Source organism: Canis lupus, chromosome 6 (assembly GCF_011100685.1).
Source record: "Canis lupus familiaris isolate Mischka breed German Shepherd chromosome 6, alternate assembly UU_Cfam_GSD_1.0, whole genome shotgun sequence".
Classification (NCBI taxonomy): domain Eukaryota; kingdom Metazoa; phylum Chordata; class Mammalia; order Carnivora; family Canidae; genus Canis; species Canis lupus.
The window spans coordinates 77,494,560-77,510,356 of record NC_049227.1 but is presented as its reverse complement, the minus strand read 5'-3'; the positions used below and the strand labels follow the sequence as shown (position 1 = coordinate 77,510,356).

The following is a 15,797-nucleotide window of genomic DNA, read 5'->3' as shown; positions in this document are numbered from 1 at the left end:
ATGAAACAAAATGAAATAAACAAAACCTCCTAAATATTTCTGAATATCCCTTCATGCATCCTCTAATCTATCCTCCATTCTTCATCCAGAAGGCTTTTCTTCAGAGTACAAATGTGGTAATATCATCCTCCTCACATCCCAATCTTCTGGTTAAAACCTTACTGTTACTCTTAGGATAATAAAACTTATATTAGAAGGTCTGTTTCTCACCCACCTTTCTAGTCTAATCTCACCCTCGTACTCAGTCACTCAGCCCCCATATGTGTTGATTTTTCTGCCTCTATGTGCTTCCCTCCCCTTTTTGTATCTTAACTTTGAGCTATTTCCTCAAATAAACCTTCCCTGGCCCCTTCAATTAGGTTCAATAATGCTATTACAGCCTCTCGTATCACTACGTGCTTGATTTGAGATCTATACAGAACTAGGGATGATTTTTCTTTCTTTGCCATGTTTAAAATTTTTTTTAAAAAACAAGGAATGAAATGCTAAGACGCAAAGCAGTAAAAAAAATTAGACATCCTTTTATCAACTATTAAAAGCAACGTGCAAACTATACTCAGTTCTGAGTACTTCCGACTTCCGACACCGCCATTTGTCGGAAGGTGGTCTTAATCCCAGAGCAGATGTTCCTAGGACAGGTACGCGGTTGAGGGGTGAGAAGAGACAGTGAGTGGGAGGAAGGGAAAGGATCGACGTAGAGCAGATGGACCAGGTTTCCTAGTTCTTCTTAAAAACCTGTTGAATGAGAAGAGATTGCAATGGGTCTTACCGCCCTGGTGTGGAACAAAAGTCTATATAATTTCACTCTCATGTGCAAGTTTGAAGTCCAATCCATCATCCCAGATTAGAGTTCACAGATCTTGTGGCAGCTAACGGTGAATGTTGCTTGTATCTCTGTTGATGTGAGAATAGGCTGCAGAGAGAAGAGTTGGCGGACAGTCTCCAGACGCTGTGCCTTTGGGATCCATTGAAATGTCCACTTCAAGGAAGCTATGTGCTCTTTGGGCTGCTCCAGGCCAACAACAACATGGCAGAGGTGGTACCGCTGGGTCATTCCCACGCACCGCAGGACTCCTCGGGTGGGTGACCTGGCTCCGGGGTACCCTGGCTGGTTTGCTCAAGACTCTCTGAGCTCAGTCCTGCAGTCTGGGGGCTCTGCTGACCCCATCCTCCTTCTCTCTTCCCTCCTTTTACAACTGTCAGGTGAGCAGCATGGTCTGAAGGCCCTTTCCATCTACTGTTCCTCCTTTACTCTTCATAGTTGGTTCCCTCCATTGATCATCTGCTTCCCTGGAGGATCAGCACTGACACACGTGTTTGGTTGGGAGCTGCTCGTGGAAGGGAGTGTGGAATGTTACCCTTCCCCCTTTCGCTGTATCTGATAGGGGACCCATCCTTCATGACAACCTAGATGTCCGCGTTGGCTAGTTGGCCGCACACCCTCAGTTGATCATCACCATCGATGAGGTTTATTCCAAATCTCCTGATGAGGGAGAGCTTTAGGTCTGTACAGATCTGGTTGGTGATAGACCTGTCTCTGAGCAGCTGTCTAGACATCTGTGGTTTCTGTGAAGTAACTGGCTGCCTCTTCCATTGGGCAGCCATCTTATCTACATCTCTGATGAGTATGATCAATTTGGTAAAAGCCTTCCCGTCCCTTCCTGTCCATCTTTGGATGTCCCTGTCTTCTTGTTCTTGAGATCGGTGGGGGTAGTTGTGATCTAGCTGTTCATGTGTCTCAGGAAACATGGTGTACTTGTGGTGGGGAGTAGCGTTGGGGCCTGAGCCTTGCCTTTTGTGCTTGACCTTGCCAGTGTTCATCCCTTCCTCCCCATATTCCTTTCCCCCAGTTCTGGTGGCAAGCCCTAAGGCTCAGCAGATAAGAAATTGGCAAGCAAGGCGCACGTCTCCACTTCCTGCAACCCCACTGCAAGATAGCTGTTGGTCTCATGGAGGCCTCAGACCAGGAGTAGAGGGTGAGGGTTCATGCAGCAAACTCTAACATCCAGGAGCTTGGCTTTGACCCCAAGAGAACTCTTCCTGTTCTTTAGCTCATTTTAATTTTTGTCTCACTTCTCCAAGCAAAGGTACAAGGATTGGGAAGATGAACCATTTCAGTTTCCTCAGACTTTTGTGCTGTCACATAAGTTCTTTCCTGAGTTTAATGTAGGCATTTTGGAGTGGATATGGGGAGAGTCAAGAAAATAAAGGAAAATTTAGGTCTTAAGTGGCTCTCATACATATCTTGCAAAAGCAGTTATGGTGTCTACTTTATTGAGTGATGGGGATTCAGTAAGATAATACACATAGTGGGTTCAGAATTGTGCCTCCACATAAACTATCAGTAATATTAACTGATTGCATTGACGAAACATTTAGCTGAAAATTAAAAAAATATTATATAAAACTTTTAATACAAATTTCTTGTTTCCCAACAAATATGAGGATTTGTAGGACATGCCCATTTTGTTCAAAATGGTAAAAGAAAGCATTTTGTTGTCTTTATAATAAGAAAACCATGAAATTGTGATTTACTGGGAAATCTTTGTTCATTCGTAGTTGGAGGTGTGATAAAATGATGTGTATGACCTGTTATAATAGCAGGGATAGAATCCAAAGGAGAGGGCACTGTCATCCTTGAAAGTCATCTGCTTTTAATTAATTAATTAATTAGTTAGTTAGTTAATTATTGACTCTTTTTAGAGAGCAAGGAGAGGCAGAGGGTAAGGGAGGCAGATCATCTTAAGCAGGCTCCGTGTTAGTGTGGAGTCCAACACGGGGCTTGGTCTCATGATCCTGGAGATCATGACTCTTAGATCCTCATCTGAAATCAAGAGTTGGTTGCTTAACCGACCGAGCCACACACGCGCCCCCATGTCCTCTGCTTTCTAACGCTGTACTTCCTTTGGGATTTCTTCTCAGCCTGTACGTCCAGGTTCTCTGGCTCAGAGGTGAAGGACTTTCACTGTGTGAAAATAAGGAAGTGATTGCCAGATGCGGTGCCTCTGAAAGAGTTATTTTAGCTCAGTCTGTTCAGAGCTGTGTGACCATGTGTATGTTGTTTTGCAGTCTATTCCCTTCACTACTTGGCCACTTCATCCACCGTGAGCGTGTGGTTTGAATTGGGCCACCGTGACTCACTGGGTCATATTTCCCAGGTTTTTATGTTATCACTATGCCCATGCGCTCGCTAGAGCACATTCTTCCTCAATTACCATATTGATATGAGTTTAAAAATGAGTGATCTTTAAAATATCATGTTAGTACAGTTCCATTTCTTGAATGCTGCCAGTATTTATTCCTCTAGATAAGGGGTTTGCAAATTGTGGCCCACCAGCTATTTTTGTAAGTACCGTTTTATTGGAACATAGCCATGCTGATTTGGGTAACTGTTGTCTGTGGCTGCTTTTGCACAACGGCAGAGTTCAACAGTTGCAACACAAACATGTGGCCTTCAAGTGTAAAATCTGTACAGAAAAAGCTTGTCCACTCGTGTTCTTTGGTGTGATTATTTCTGCAGAAGAATGTTCACAACTGGGACATACAAGATGGGCTTCTCCACCTTCTCTTAGGGGCAGCTCTTTGGCCACTTCTGACAAGGAAAGAGAGAGAGGATATGATTATTTTCTAGATTGTTTTAATTGGGTTATATGATCAGGGAATGAACCAAAATCAGCGCTGCTGCCAGGAAACCTGTCATCCCCTGTCCAATGGCCCTATTCTCAGTTTATCCTTAAGCACGTGGACTTTAAGACCCAGCTCTCCACTCCTTTTGGGATTACATTAATATGACACTATTTGAATGAGAAGGGAGAAGAGGATGGTTAGATTTTCCCTTTCATCTATATTTTGCCTCAAGTTGGCAGCCTTTCCTCTCTGCTTTGGAACACGGCAATTACCCAAACCCTTTTCATACTAATACCTGCATAGCAGGGGGCTGCTTTTGAAGTCGCCTGAACTTTGCAGTCGGTCCAGCTCATATTCCCTTTAGAGTTTCCCTACTAGTTGATTGAGTACGGCAGACCGTATATATGTCTCCTTCCTGTGTCTTAGCCTCTACTTCGTAGTTTCCTTTTGTCTCTCTGGGCAGTGGTTTATGGACTTTTGTTTTAATCTCTGTCTTCCAGTTCACTAACTCTCTTCACTGCTGAGTCTAATCTGCTGCTTTCTGATTTTGATTTTTTTTCCCATTTCTAGAATATGTATGTGGTTCTATTTTAAATCTTGCTGGCCAATTCTTTTTTTTTTAATTTAATTTATTTATTTATGAGAGACACACACACACAGAGGCAGAGACATAGGCAGAGGGAGAAGCAGGCTCTCCACGGGGAGACCGACATGGGACTTGATCCCAGTACCCCAGGATCTGACCTGAGCCAAAGGCAGATGCTCAACTGCTGGCCACCCAGGTGTCTCTTGCTGGCCAATTCTAATAGTCTCTTGTGTCTTTGCAGTGCTCATTTTTATTTTTGAAACATATTAAATGTACTAACTTAGTATTTTGATTATTTTAACACTTAGTCTCTATTTATTTAGGCTGGTAACTTTTATTCATCATAGTTTGTTTCCTTCTTGGTTTGAGAATTTTTGGTGGTGAACTTACATGTCTTAGAATTTTAGTCTGAGAATTTTCTTTGAGTCTGTGCCTAAAATTAATTTTTCTAGGTGGATTTAATTTTTCTGCCAGATTTCTGAGCACTATCAACCAAGGGTCAAATATCATTGGCTTGGAGTTTTTAAATACACAGGTAGTGTGGATTTTGGCTCTTAAGCCACGAGAATGAAGATTTTGTGAAAAATCCCCAAGGGAGACATTTCTTTTTCTTTTCACATTTTTTTTCTTTGCCCATTAAGTAAAGACTGAGAAAGGCATGTATACTGTGAGCTTCTCTCTCTCTCTCTCTCTTTTTTTTAAAGAATTTATTTATTCATGAGAGACACACAGAGAGAGGCAGAGACATAGGCAGAGAAGCAGGCTTCCTGTAGGGAGCCCGACATGGGACTCGATCCCAGGGCCCCAGGATCACGACCTGAGCTGAAGGCACATACTTAACCACTGAGCCACCATGAGTTTCTCTATAGGGAGAGGTTGATTCTAGTTTATTCATTGAAGTTTTTGCCTTTTGGTGGTCTTGACTTTATGGAAGGGTCTTTATTCAATCTCTTACTCTACTTAGACTTCTGACTGTGTCTCCTGACAGAAGCTGATTAAAATTCAGATTTTAGGCCACCAGGAATTAGCAAGTACCTTCAAGGAAAGTGTTGGCTCTTGCACTAACTTAATTTTTTGTGCATTATCGGACTCCTTTGAGTAATTCCGTTCCTTTCCACTAGCTCACTTATACATTCAAAATTTTGTTGCATTAATATTTTTTTCTTAGCAGTTTCTGGTGTGTTGTATGGATAGGATTTCACCTAACATTTTTATAGCCATATTGCCAGAAATGCCATTCATTTAAAAAGACTCTTTTTAATCTATTCTTGTATCCTTATGTCTTACACTCCTTCTTTTATTGCATTTTTCTTTTATTCTTCATGTTTCTCATTCTCATCCTCATTCAAATTCAAGTCCTCTACACCGTATATTTGGACTATTGCAAGGGCCTCCAATATGGACTTCCCTACCTCCCTTTCCAGCTCATCCTTCATGTGATAGCCAGAAGTCTCCTTAGACAAATGAAACTCAAAACAGTCAGCAACAGGATTTTGTATCAGTATCTTGGAAACGAGCTCAGAAAGAAAATCATCAGCAATCCAAGGGAAAGATATATTATTGGGGGAAACCTGTAAGTAAATAAATATATATGACAATCCGATGAGCGAAGCAGATCCAAGAGACTGTCCCTGGGTTCAGAGAGAAAGGAGAGATCAGAGCTGACTGGATAGAAGGTGGGATTCCGAATGGCCTTACAGAAAAGGTGGTCTCCCAGTCAAATCTTGAATTGTTATTATCCAGAAGAAAAAAGGATAAAAGTATTGTGGGAGCAGAAACACTACGTGCAGACACCCCTGCCTATGGTTTATTTGTAGACGAGAAAGTTGAACAAGATGGAGAATCAAAGACATAGGGCTAGAAGAGGTCGTCACGCGTTGGATTTCTGTTCTGCAGAAACATGTCACAGTAACGCCACCTCCTCAGTTCTTCCTTGTATCGTATCGTAGCTCACCAACCCCGCAGGTTGACAGAGAGGTAGTCTTAGGTTCTAGACTACTTGAAGTTTCTTTGTTAGTCGCCTCGTCCATGCCGTAGCTGAGGCTTACATTTTCTCCACTACATCTTTCCAAATGGGTTTGGAATCTCCTCTTTAATGCTTTTATGAGCAGATTGTGTGGGGCACAGTTGCTTGGACCAGGTTCAGGAGTCAGATAGCCCGCATTCAAATCCTAGGTCACTACTGTGGGAGACTACGGCCAGACCTGCTGCACTGAAGGCTCCAATGGGCATCCTGGCCCAACAAGAGCCGAAATACGGAAATTACAAGATTGTATAACTGTGGCTCAACCAAAAATTATGAAGCTGGAGCCTCAACACAAGGGTCTAAATGATGCGGTTCCCTCTAGCCTACAAAGGATTCTTCCAAACTGGAAGATCTATGTGAGTTGCTGAAAGGACTTGACTTTAGGCGTGGTTCCTTGGGGAAAAATGTTGTCACTAGAGAGATTTATCTCCTTCCCATCCTGCTTTTATGTGTAGTATTATTATTATTTTCGCATTGCTTACTGGTTGAGGCAATAGTAAAACAACAGGAAAATTAATCTGAATCTAGCTCAGGGTTACCAGTTTTGGCAGTCTTTTGACTGTCACCATGACCAACTTCTGCATAGCTTAATCACTTCCAAATTATGATTTGCTCATCTGTGAAATGGAACTGATTTGAGGGTTAAATGTGATAATGGTAGCAAAGTCCTTGACAGTGCCTGCCTCACAGGAAGTGGGAGTGATGGTGGGTATTATTGCTGAGTCATTGTCTCAGATAGTTACCCATTCTATTGGCGCCACTGCTTTCTTGTCTTGAATTGGAGGGCCATGCCTATACACTCTACCTCTTGATTTTCATCCCAAACTTTTGTAGAATGAGTCAAATTTTTCCTTCATAGCTCTTCTCTTCTCATGTTACCTTTAAATCATTTAGCTTGCCTACCCCGTCTTAGCTCAGGGCCCTCCATCTTTCCATTTAATTATACCAAAATCTTAGAGTCAGGTCGATTCCTCTCTTTTTCTGATATCCCAGGTCCAATCTGTTGCATCTCCCTGTTACAGTTTGTCCAAGCTACTGTAATGTCTCCCCTGGCTATTACCGTAGCCTTCTAATTGGTCCCTCTGTCCTAATCCCCATTTAACTTATACTCAATGGAGCAACCAAAGTAATCTGATAAAATAAAAATTGGTCCAATCTGTTACTTCTGTCCTCAAACTCTTAAATCACTTTCCATCTCATTCAGAGTAAATGACACATTTCTCTTCATATGAGCTAGGAGGCCCTATATAAGTTGAACTCCTGCATCTCTTATTTCATTGTCTCCTACTCTCCCCCTTCCTCACCCCTATACACACTGACTTCCCCAATTGGATGCTTTGTGCCATGTTGTGACTTTCTGAGTCCAAAAGCATGACTTCACATTATCTCCGTGCAGATATCTTTTGCTGAGCTATGGCTTTTCTTTGTTTTCTTTTTAATTTTTTTTAAAGCAGGCTCCACACCCAATGTGGGGTTTGAACTCATGACCCCAAGATCAAGAGTCACATGCTCTACTGATTGAGCCAGCCAGGTAACTCTAGATATGGCTTTTCAATTTCATCTCAAATTCTGGTGCTCTCATGCAGCTCATGACCATTCCAAGTGCGTGTTGTGTTTACATTTAATCAACATGTCAATTATGTCCTCATGTAATCCATGATAGAAATGTTGAGCAGATCAGATTGGAGAACAAAGACCTTTCACTCACTGCTAGAGGTCTTTATTTATATTTTTATTTATAGTTTTTAAATTTTAATTTTTTAATTTAAATTCAAGTTGGTTAACATATAGTGTCTTATTAGTTTCAGAGGTAGAATTCAGTGATTCGTCAGCATCACAGTGCTCCTCATGTCACACACCCTCCTTAAGGCCCGTCACCCAGTGACCCCATCGTCCCACTCAGCTTCCCTCCAGCGACCTTCAGTTTGTTCCCTAGAGTTAAGAGTCTCTTATGATTTACCTCTTTCTCTGTTTTTATCTTATTTCTCCTTCCCTTCCCCTCTGTTCATGTTTTGTTTCTTAAATTCCACATGCGAGTGAAGTCATATAGTATTTGTCTTTCTCTGACTGATTTATTTTCTTAGTATAATACCCTCTAGTTCCATCCATGTCCTTGCAAATGTCAAGATTTCATTCTTTTCAATGACTGAGCAATATCGCACTGTATATACCACTAGAGGCTTTTAGATAACATTACTAAGACCACTCATCTAGTTGCAAATACTTGTGTCTCTTCATTCTATATTCTCAAGCTTGTTCCTTAGGAAGATGAGGAAATACAGGAAAGGAACATGAATTTCTTAAGGACACATGGTTTATAAACAACAGATGTGGCTTGAGACTGTTGGTGCAAGGTCTTCCCTAATATTTCATAATGCTTTTAACATTTTTGTATTTTCTACCACAAAACACAATATTTTGCAAGTCCTCAATAAACATATGTTTATTGTTGATTAATATGCCTTGCCTTGGCCTTTTTTCAAAGTAAGTCCTTAATTTAGACCTGTGGTTCTCAACTGGGGGCAATTTTGCCTCGAGGGGACATTTGCCAATATCTGGGGACAATTTTATTTTTTATTTTTTATTTTTTTATTTTATTCTATTTTTTTTTCTGGGGACAATTTTTGATTGTCACAAATGGGCAATGCTACCAGCATCTACTGGGTAGAGGTCAGAGATACTGCTAATATCCTACAATATACAGACCAGTATCCTACAAGAAAGAATTGTCTGGTCCAGAATGTGCTGAGATTGAGGAACCCTGATTTAGAATTTAGCTTATTGATTTTATAAGCAGTTAAGAGAAGGTCTAAAAGTGCACCAAAGCAAGCTGATTATTTTTTCTCTCTGGTTTCCTGTTAATGGACCCAGCCTTTAAATAAAACAAAAGAGCACTTGAGCTGAAAAAAAACCCCCAGATACACAAATAAAACCTTGCCCAGCTCCTTTTAGTACGTGAGGTCCTTGTTCATGTACTGAGAGGTGATAACCAAGCAACAGCCCCCCTCCTTAGCTGGGATAAAGAAAGTTGTACTCATTACATATTCATGTTTGCAATGGCATTCTTCGCTTAAGAGATTCAGGGCACATCATTAATTAAAGCAGTGAATTCCCCAGAAAGAACACTAATTAAATCTCAAAATCAAAACAGAATGGAAGGCAGACCTCATTTTTCCATCCCATCTGAGCAACTGAGAAAAACCCATACAGCTTTACTAGGCCAAGTGAGGGATGGTGGGATTTATCAAGAAGCCAGGCCAGCCACCTTCACTTAGGCTTTCTTTCTCTCCTTTCTTGCTGCTGGTTCCAAAAGGGGGTCGTAGGCAGAGCTGCCAAAAAGCAAATAGCTGGTTGGTAGTGGCAATGCCAGCGTTTTCATAGTATGGGCTTTATCTTCCCTCGAGAAGGAGCAGCAGGAGGCTTAGAGTTTAAGGAGTCAGAGATCCAGTCTCTTAACCTAGACAACCTTGGCCCCTACTTTTCTACTCCATATCTGGTATTTGGGCCACCTCACTGTTTAACTCCCGCATATTTACTGATTACTTCCATGTCTGTATTTCTCATTCTAGGAACTGCTGAATGCTTGGCATGCCTTGTCTTTTTAAAAATTCTCCAACAGCCCTATATACTCCCATTCGCATTTTCTAAATTATGAAATTAAGGTTTAGAGAAGTAATCTGTCCAAGATCGCATATATAGTAAGTGCAAAAGCTGGGTCTCAGATCTGTCTTTTATCCCCTCTTCATTCTTAATTCCATTGTTTGGCTCAAGTTCCTATTGTTTCTCATCTGAATCATTGCCTCAGTCTCCTAAACTAGACTCCCTGGTCTTGCTTCCTTCCATGCCATCCTCCTGTCTGCAACCGGAATAATCTTCCTAAAATGCAGACCCCCACAGGGGCGACTGGGTGGCTTAGTCAGTTGAGTGTCTGACTCTTGACTTCTGGTCGTGGTCTCCTTGTCATGAGATCGAGCCCCCCGTTCCTCATAGAGCCCTGTGTCAGGCTCCGTGCGCTCAGCACAGAGTCTGCTTGGGATTCCGTCTCTCCCTCTCCCTACCATAAATAAATATTTTTATTTATGTTTTTGTGTTGTGTCTCAGATCTCTCAGATCAATCAATCAGATCTAAAAAAATAAAAACGCAGACATAATAATGACCACCACCCCCCATTAACCAAACTAAATGATTTACAATTTCCCGAACTCATCAGATTTTATGCCTTCACACATATTGTTTATCTGACATTTAGTTTCCTTAAAAATCCAGCTGAAAAGGTGAGCCATATTGGGTAGAAAGGTAGTCTTCCCTTTCTTAAAATAGAGACCATCCTACCTGCCATATTAGCATCAGTTAAAACAGAAAGAGGATAAAAATATAAACTGTCTGAATCCTTTCAACGTGTTTGTAAAATAATTTCCCACCCACAGTATTAGAAGACCTCGTTTCGGGGCACTGGTTACGTCACTTAAAAGGATTCCATTAGGCCTGACCGTCTCACCGTCAGATGATGGTGAAGTTCACTGCTTTTCTCTTTCCCTTGTCTCTAAAACGCCAAAATTGTAATTCTTAAAAAAGTTCTGAAGGTGCCCCAAACATATTTCATTGATCTTTATACTGAAGATCAAACACGTATTCGGGGTAGATGTGTTTGTGGGTGTTCCGGTTGGCTCTTCTCTCAGCCCATGGACACGTTGACTCGTCTGGCGCTGTCTTTCAGGGGTGCTGCATTCAGGGAAGGGCGGTCCTTCTGCGTCTGTTTTACTTGCTTCTCCTGAAGGACATAAGTGGGACCGGAGAGACATTCACTGGCAACTCACAGAAATCCCTGGCTCCCCCTGCAGCACCCAGTACCGTTCCCCTATCTCTGCCACTCTGTCCCTACCCAATCTCTCAATCTCCTCTCGCTCTTCCTCTCCACCCACCTGCTCCACCGCTTTGCAGCTGTCTCTCTTCTACTCCAGATAACCACCCAGCCGGCGTGTGTATTTTCCACACCTCCCACATTCCAGGGACTTCATTACGTGAAATCTAAGGATCAGTCTGGCGAGATCATGAGAGCAGGTGGAGAGGGAACAAAGTGGTGGCCAAATCAGGGCACTTATACTTTAATAATTTAGTCCCATTGCAATTGCAATTTTTTTTGTTGTTGTTGTTGGATGGGGTCCATACTACCATTTGTACTTAGGATTTTGGTGGTGCAAGAAAGCTTAGGATGGGATAGTCAATTTTTTAATTATGTAGGTAAGGAGACAATAGATGCCCAGACAGATGCTTCGTGCCTGTGCTCAGGCCACTCGTGAGTGCCTTAGGTAACCTTCTGACCTGCAGTCAGGATGTCTCCGCATGCTCTGTGCTGTGTGAGCGCTTCGCTCAGTGAGGAGCACGTGGCCTCTTGTAAGGTAGGTACTGGGTGAATGTGAGAACGAACAAAAGGAGATGTGATTTAGTTCTTACAATTAAAGTAGAGGACCCTCCTCCCAACCCTACCGTGACTGAAGGGGGCGCAGCAAGTGGGTCAGCTTGCTGGTCTGCTTCGGCTGTTTCAGTTATATTTTGCTGCGGATCACCTGAGGATCTGCTATTCCATTTCAGTGATGCCATGAACCTTTAAAATGAAGGTGAACATGTCCTACCCCACCCCAAATGGCTTTCTTAGTTTCTGTTGATGATGCTCTAATAGTAATAAAAAATAGTAGCAGGGGATCCCCGGGTGGCTCAGTGGTTTAGCACTGCCTTCGGCCTAGGGCGTGATCCTGGAGTCCCGGGATCGAGTCCCACATCGGGCTCCCTGCATGGAGCCTGCTTCTCCCTCTGCCTGTGTCTCTGCCTCTCTCTGTGTCTCTCATGAATAAATAAATAAAACCTTAAAAAATAGCAACAATAATACTGATAGCTGCCATTGCTGCCTGCATTCCATGTGCCAAGCCTCCCACTGAACACTTCGAGTCTCTCACTTAATTTAATCTTCCAAATAACTCTACGAAATACCAAGGTGTGTGTGTGTTTTACAGATTAGGAAACGGAGGCCCCGGAGGAAGAGGATAATTTACCTCCGTCACTCAATAAGTCGTAGAATCCAAGTGCAAAGTCAAGTCTCCGGGTCCCCGAGAGCCTGCGCCTTTCTTGCTGCCACTGAGGCAGAAGGTGAGGGCGCCCACCTGCCTCCCTTGCTCCGCGTGGGCCTCTCTGGGGCTCAGGTTCATTCCAGGGGCTCAGAGCTGTGCCCCGATGCTGCTGCTAGGAGGGCAAGGGGAGCAAGGCGCTTTTCTGCTTCAAGAGGACTGTACCCCAGTGGGGAAAACAGACTCTCAGACCAGCCGGTGTGTCACAAGAAAGCCCGGCTGTGATGCTGGGGGCCTGGCTGTGATGCTGGGAGCCTGGCTGTGATGCTGGGGGGCCCGGCTGTGATGCTGGGGGGCCGGCTGTGATGCTGGGGGCCCGGCTGTGATGCTGGGGGGCCCGGCTGTGATGCTGGGGACCCAGAGGGGACAGCAAGGGCCTGGCCCGGGGCCGGGAGGGCCGGCGAGGCTGGCGGCCAGCAGTGGAGCAGCACCAGATGGGGCGAAAGAGCCGGGCCCGGGGCCTGTGGCCCGGGACGAGCTCGAGGATGGGGAGCAGCCAAGGTGGGCGGCAGGGAGGGCCCGCGGGCTCCCCGGGGTGGGGGGCACAGAGGCGCTGGGCACAGGGCACTCAGGGACGTGACGTGCTCGGGGTGGTTTGGCACAGCAGGTAAGGACAGGAGTGGAGGGCAGCGGGCGGGCGGGGCTGGAGGCTGGGAGTCGGTGGGCAGGCCCACGCGGCTGCTGGTCCAGTGCAAGGGGTGGAGAGCCGGGCCCGGGGGACGTGGAAGCCAGCGGGTCGCGGGCTCCCGGCGGGGTCAGCAGGTGACAGTCCCTTGGCGCTGGGCCCTGCCCTTGCCCGGCCCCTCTGCCCACGGCCGGCTGTTGGGAAAGAAGGAGAAAGGTCACATGTGGAGGAACCGCCAAGGACTGTGACCAGGGAGGAGGCAACCGGGGGGGCCCGACGGCGGCCCAGAGGAACGCGTGGTGTCCCCTCTCCTCTTCCCTCTGCTTCTGTCCGCTCTTCTCAGCCTCTGGGGCCTCAGGCACAGCCATGGGCTGAAGGGCTCGGGGCTCAGCACCGAGCACCCCAACCCCAACCCCGGTGCCCTGCACCCTGAGCTCCTGGCTGGCCTGGCCCCTCCTGGAGGCACCGCCCGGAGGCCCGAGCACCCTGGGGGCCCGCAGGGAGGCTGGGTGTGCCCTTCTAGAGGATTCCTTGGAAAGCCTGAGAACTGCGCGCGGACAGGGGCTCCGTTGCCCCCCGACAGGCCGCCCGCGGCCGGGCCGGGCCTGCAGAGTCGCGGCTTGCTCGACGGATGTCAGAGAGGAGCCTCCCGTGAGGCGCTCCTCCCTGCCGACGAGCTTCCGGCGGCCTTTCAAGCAAAATGAAGAAAAACAGTGCACAGATTCACTTCCATTCTCCGACGTAAATGGCCATTTTATTAAAAACGGAGTCGACAACAGGGCAATCATGATTTAAATTAACGAATCCTCAAATAACACTTATTATTGCCAATTATTTTTTCATATAATGTAAAATCTCTGGGTTCATAAATAACATTCTTTCCCTCCCTATTCAGGGAAAGCCGTGCTCAGCGATGTGTTATTCATGACTTAATTATTCTATAGATGCTTCATTCATATGCATGCAGATATATCTGGCAGCAATGCATTTTAATGAAGATGCTGAAAGGCAGCAGGCTATAATTTTTAACAGAGAAGTCTGTCAAGATCGAACAATAGCAGCTCCTGGAGAGGACTAGGAAACAGCAGAGCCCAGAAAGAAAATTAAAAACCCATTTAAATATTTTAATTATGATCTTCATTAGTGAAATGTTGAGATCCTTTGGCATACCCAGAGCTCCTGTGTTTAGGAGCTATTTTTGCCGGAGGAGTGCAGTTTGGAGGAAGGGGACTATTTTCAAGATTTCTGGGGTTGAGGTAGAGCCCCTCCCGGGGGAGCCCAAGAATAGGCCTTCTTCTGCTCCTGGGCCCTCCTCCTTCCTCGCCTGACTTCAGTTTCTGAAAGAAAGGGGCTCAACGCGGCCAGTCAGGTCCACCTCCCAGGTACAGGGGAGCAGGAGGGGCTGAGCGGGGCGACCCTGGGCAGGGTCTGTTCTGTGGGTGCTGCCCGCAGGACTTGGCTTGGCTGGACGCACCTCCAATGCCGACCCCTTGACCCCTTGACCCTCTGGAAAGCTCAGCTTGACGAGAAACAACAAGGACCTATTTTGACCCCAGAGATCGCCACCATCCCTTGATGGCTTCTCTCTTTCTCATCTTCCCACAGAGGGAGAAATTTCTGGAAAATGATAGGATCGCCAAAAGCACGTGAAAGCAGCTAAGTAAATTGGGAAACAGGCCGTAATTATACTTTCTCTGCTATCGAACAGAAGCCAAACAGAAATGCATTTGTGCCATGTCTAGGTGTTCGGGGAGAGCCGTGACGTGCAAGTACCGGGGCCTTCGGGGCCTTCGGGGTCTTCGGGGAGGCCCCCCTACTGCTGGAAGGCCGGGAAGTAAGCTGTCCGCGAACTAGCCCGGTTTCCTCCTCCTCTGTTGAAACTGCTCTTGCTCTGTTCACCGGGGCCCTCGTGTCTCCAAGTCCTGCACACACTTCACCACGTCCCTATAAATCTGCCTCTCGGTAGAACCGGACACAGGTGGCGACTCCCTCTCTTCAAACAGGCTCTTCTCGTGATGCTCCACACGCCATCGCATGTACTTTCCGGACGTCGTGTCTTTTCCTTCCTTGCTTTTTGATCTTTTAATGTGGATCTTCCTCAGATAGACAGAATTTTAATTTTTAATGTACTTGGATTTTCGATCTTTTTCCTGTACGTTAAATCTTTGAGTAAGCAATCCCTTAACCCGGATTCATGAAGTACTTCTAAAATTTCGTAGAGATGTTTAAAGGCTTCTATTGGCTTGTCATATTTTAAGTAGAGATCCCATTTTCTCCCCCCACCCCATATGTCTGACCATTTGTCTTAGGATCACTCATTAAATAGACCCTCCCTTCACAAATGATCTGCAAAGTCATCTCTGTCATATATCAAAATTTATAAAATTTTATTCAAAGCCTATACAAATGTAGATCTGCCTATTAGTTACATAACAAATTGCCACAGATAATCATGGCTTAAAACCACATCATTCATCATCTCACGGTTCTGGAGACCAGTCGTCCAGCTCGGTTGGGTTTTCCTAAATGTTGAAGCCGAAATCCAGGTGTTGGCTGAGCTGGGTTCTTGCCTGGAGGCTCTGGGGAATAATCTGCTTATTTAGGTAGTTGGCCGAATTCAGTTCCTTGTGGCTGCAGCATTGAGGCCCCATTTCTTTGGCCCTGAACCTGGGCGTACTCTTAGCAACTCCAGGCCACTCACCTTCCTTGGCACGTGGTCCCCTCCACCTTCCAACCCAACAACGGCAGGTCAGACTCTACTTGTGCTTCCAATCTCTGAGTTCCTCTTCCTCCACCAGCCAGAGAAAATT

The 15,797-nt window shown here is 45.2% G+C and overlaps 1 long non-coding RNA gene across 4 annotated transcripts; it reads right to left on the bottom strand.

Moving 5' to 3' along the window:
* Positions 1-3,274: 3,274 nt before the first annotated feature.
* Positions 3,275-12,600, bottom strand: LOC100688929. 4 transcript variants are annotated; one of them, XR_005361464.1, is made up of 5 exons: positions 12,291-12,600; positions 11,728-11,869; positions 11,163-11,280; positions 10,739-11,011; positions 3,275-3,592 (listed from the first exon to the last, which is right to left on the bottom strand). It is a non-coding gene; the product is annotated as an uncharacterized LOC100688929 (long non-coding RNA). The 4 variants fall into 4 exon arrangements; XR_005361463.1 differs by having other exon boundaries at positions 11,728-11,845; positions 12,291-12,598; XR_005361461.1 differs by lacking the exon at positions 11,163-11,280 and having other exon boundaries at positions 12,291-12,591.
* Between the last annotated feature and the right edge of the window lie 3,197 nt (positions 12,601-15,797).